This window comes from Corvus kubaryi, unplaced genomic scaffold (assembly GCF_017639235.1).
Source record: "Corvus kubaryi isolate FWS band 111438036 unplaced genomic scaffold, C.kubaryi_AGA036_p1.0 134, whole genome shotgun sequence".
Classification (NCBI taxonomy): Eukaryota; Metazoa; Chordata; class Aves; order Passeriformes; family Corvidae; genus Corvus; species Corvus kubaryi.
Genome location: NW_024580668.1, coordinates 10,787,442 through 10,792,187, shown reverse-complemented (window position 1 = coordinate 10,792,187; position 4,746 = coordinate 10,787,442).

The window sequence follows — 4,746 nt, the reverse complement described above, 5'->3', positions numbered from 1 at the left end:
AACATGCATATGGGAGAAAATTCCTTTAACAGGAAAAAAAAAAAAAAACAGACTAAACTAAAACCCCAACAGGAGGATAAATTTTCCCCTAACTTTTTTTAGATATCCATTAGCTCTCCACGGACCATGACTTTCATTTCCCATCAGCTTTGAATGACTCAGTCTGGGACTGAGCTGGAAAGTAATTTCAAGAGACAAAAAAAAAAAAAAGAGGTGGGCAGACCCCCATTTTTTAAATTTAATTCTGACTGTGGCTGGCTTAAATTCTGCCCTTTATCAGGGCTTGCATCAAAAACAAGCTGATGGAGGTGCTTCTATGGGGAGATGAAAGTTTTGCCGGGATGGTCAAGGAATTGTGGACCAGTTCTGCAAGGAAATTGGAGTGACCGAAAAAATTCAGCAGAGGTAAAATCAGTATTACCTTCAAGATAAAGGCTTTGGTAAGTCCAGCCATGTAACGGAAGATGAATAATACACTGATTTTTGTGTATAACTGCAGAGGGACCAGGAATCTTTTTCAACCATTTTTAACAAAGGCTGCAAGTACCATAAACCCTTAAACTTAGAGGGTTTAGGAATGGTTATGTTCTTCCCACAAATTCAGGCTTTGTCTCTCTCCTTCACCCTGAAATAGTGCTTAAGGACAGAAACAAACCCACTGCTTCACTTGGAAGAAACAAATGGCTCTACATCTCCTGTGTCCCCTCTAATGGATTTAAACCTCTCTCTGAACTGCAATCCAGACCCTCTGGGCTGGTTCTCGCACCTCCTCAGCCATCCCTCACCCCGCTGGAACCAGCACCCTGTCAGGCAGGGAGCTGGGACTCCACACAAACACCAGCTTTTACTTTCCTTCTCAGTGGAGCTTTTTCTCCACAAACAGACACAAAATTCTGTGTTATTTTTCTGACACTGCACAAACAGGAACCCGTGGCAAAGATTTAACAAGGTCACGTAGGGCAGTTTAGTAGTGGAGAGATGGTCACCCATGATGAGCATAGAATCAAAGAATCACAGAATGGTTGGGGTTGGAAAGAACATTAAAGATCACCTCTTTCCACTCCCTGCCATGGACAGGGACACCTTCCACTAGCCCAGGCTGCTCCAAGCCCCATCCAACCTGGCCTTGGACACTTCCAGGGATCCAGGGGCAGCCACAGCTTCTCTGGGCACCCTGTGCCACGGCCTCCCCACCCTCACAGGGCAGGATTTCTTCTTAATATCCCATCTAAACCCTTCCTTCTGTCAGTTTGAAGCAATTCTCCCTTTTCCTGTCACTCCATGTCCTCTACAACACTCGTGCAGCCCATTTAGGCACTGGAAAGACAACAAAGTGGAGCAATAAATAAATCAGGAATAGGAGAAGAGGTAACAGAAGATTTACCTTATTCTCTTTCATTGTTTGCTTTTGCCTCTTTGGGGGAGATTTCTGGATTGTCTACTACAAAACAAACCCCACCAAATGTGTGACCTGGTTTTACAGCCTGAGAGTGTCCCTGCACTGACAGCCCTGCCTGGTGGCTCTGTGCTGGCTGTGCTGGTGGCACAGTGAATCCTGGCTTCAAGTAGTGGCTCTTGTCAAAAATGTAGAGGGGCACTAGAAATTAATGTCACTCATCACATGACAATGGTAACAGCGCACTTTAGGAAGCGTTGTCAGTGTTTAGTGGCTCATAGTTTGCTCAGTGAAATTGCTGTTGAGGCTGCTTTGCCCACTCCTATCCTGCCCATTGCTCTCCTCTTCCCCACTCAGTAGAGGAAAGATAAAATTCACATTAATTAAAAGCTAATTGATGGCAAGTACAGTACAACAGTCCACGTTCCTAAGTAACAACGGGCTCCTAAATACCACCAATCCAATTTTAAAAAGGCAGTGTCAATATTCTAATACCCGAAAACTGCTCTTACTAATTGAGGAAAATGATTAAAAGATGCAGCTTGTTTTTTATCCGGGTGTGGGATGTGCACAGGACAGAGCCAGGAGGGGACAGCTCAGTAGGGTGAGATTTGCAGCTCCTGATGATGCTGCCAGGCAAGGAAGGATGTGGCAGGAGCAGAGCTGCTGCTCCCCATCCCAGAAGGGATGTTCTCTTGTAAACACCATCCTGAACATGCCAGCGAGCAGCAGAGCCAGCCAGGCTGTTGTGGGCTGTGGCACAGGTGCTGTGGGCAGCAGATCCAGGCCATTGCTGCTGCCCCTGGCAGTGCCCTGCTTGCCCAAGCATGCAGCTGGCTCTGCCCCTGGGCACGGCTGCAATCACAGCCACGCTCACCTCGCTCAGAGCAGCTTTGTTCAAGCTCCCTTGGAGACCCCGTGAGCCCCTCCATGGGAGAAAGGCTGGAACACTGTCCTGGGGGGAGGCCAGAACTGCCTGTGCTGCTCGCTGGCTTCCACAGTCCCTCCTGTCCTGTGCCAGGCCAGGCAGAGCGGGGTGACAGAGGCATCCCAGGCTGGGACCAGCGGATGCTGCTCCGGGACTGCAGCAGGGCTGGGCACTGTCCCATTGTCCCCTTGCAAATGTTCCCTAAGCCCAGGAGCCTGCGGCTGGGTTCAGATCATTTCATCTCAGTGTAAGCTGCAAACCTCCCCATGTCCCTCCTTGCTCAGCTGAGAGCACCAAGGCTCCTCGCCGTGGTCCTATGGGAGCTCTGGGAGCTCCTTGCTGGAGATCCACGTCTGGCATCCAAACCTTCACAGTGGGGTGGCCCCAACGTCCCTTCTTTGTAACAAAGATCTATCCCACAAGGGTGATGCCTTTGAAGGACTGAGACAATTACGTTAAAAAAGAATTAACTCTGCTCCGTCTTTTTCTTGAATTCTTTTTTGTTTGTTTTTTATTTGTCCTGTGAGTCGACAGTGCTGGGTCTTATCAAGGGAAATGTGCTCTGACACATGTCAAAAGCAAGGTTTCCAAGTTTTCCTCTTTGTTTCCAGGACCCTGTGGGTTGTGTTAGGATCTGGGATGGGTTGGAGAGTGAGGTGCTTCGGTTTGGCTGGTCCCACTCCTTACTGTGGCTCGTGCAAATTCTTACATACTGCTTTGGGATCCAGCAGTGCCTAAATGTCAAATAGTCATTTTTATAAATGTTCCTTGTGCCCAGGTGGGAAAGTGACTTCAAAACTATTCCCTGAGGGGTTTGGTCACTGTCCTACAGATGGAAAAAATATCTGCTCAACTGGGACTTTACCATGCCTGGGCAGCACACATGGGACCCATCTAATCCTTGGGAAGTCTGACCCTTCCTTCCAAATGAAGACAAATCCATCACACCCTGACTGTGAAGGACACTGGCTGTTGACAGATTTGGTGTTTGCAGTGGCTGAGGGATGGCTGAGATGAGGGAGCTGCTTCTGCCATCCCACAGCAAGCCAGCACACAGGGGTGGGCAGCAAAGCCTTTCCAAAAACAAGGTTTAGCACCTACATCTGTAATCTGGGTGGGAATAAAAGGGTCTTTCTGGAGCTTCCCTGCTGCATTCAGGATTTTTGACAGGTCTGTGCCAATATCCAGCATTCCCAGGGCTGCTGTGGGAAACAGAAGCAGCCAGGTGAGGCTGCCTTTTGCTGCTGATGTCCAGACTCTCTTGCAATTATCCTCTTCAGCAAACAGCAATAAACTTTGCCATTAACATCTTGCGTTGTCAAAATCACGCAAGGAAAAGCATTCACTGACCTGTTCCATAAACTCCAAATGGTCCTCAACACCATAAAGATTGACAACTTGATAGAAAGGCTAGAGAGAAGCACTGCAAGCTCTGTTGTGTTTTTCATTAGGGTTTTTTTCCCCTGTCTGTATGTTTTTCACACACACAGGACTATGCATTTACATGTATTATACAGAGAATAGCTACAATCATGGTAGAATTTTTTTTTTTAATCTTCATGCAAAAATATTATGGGACATAAGAAAATTGTCAGAATTAGAAGGAAACATCCCATTTTGGATCTTGTGTTTTCATGTCTCTTGTGGTGAAAATGCAAAGTGAGCCTGGGCTGCAATCTAAATTTTGTGGTTGACAGAAAATGAACCATGTGGTGAGGGTGCCACATGAACTGAACATAAACATGAATTAAACCCTGCAACTGTGAAGGAGCGAGGGCTGTTGCAAAACTAGTACTAAAAATGTTAATTTGAAACCAAAAAGAATGGATGGAAAGAAGATTTAATTGCTTCAATAAAGGGGTTACATGAAAATTATGGGTGTCAGAGAAGATGAAATGTACCTCAGAAATCAGAATAGACTGTTAATGTGTGATGGATGAACGGCAGGAGCCTGACAGAAGGCTATTAGGCAGGAGCAATTACACAGAAATTGTGGATAAGTGGTTAAAAAAAGGTAAGTGGAAGGCAGGTGCTCTTGCTGGGTGCAGCAGGGTCTTTGCATCGTGCTGTGACCTTGGGCTGGGTCTCTTTTTGTGCATGTCTGCTTGGAGTGCTTGGAGTTCCACCCTTGGATCCTGGGGCCTGTGTAGGTTTGTACTGCTGGACAGGGCTGGGAGCAACCTGGCAGAGTGGAAGGTGTCCCTGCCCATGGCAGGGGGTGGGACTGAGTGATTTTTAAGGTCCTTTCCAACCCAAACCATTCTGGGATTCTAGGTTTGTACTGGCTGTGTCGCTCCCCCCTAATCCACCCTTTTCTGTTTGTATCTCCTTCTCTTCAGCTTTGGGGAAATCCTTTTATCTTTGCCAACTCCTTTTCCCCACAATTTACACCATTCCTGACTCCAGTCTGGGGTGTCAGCAT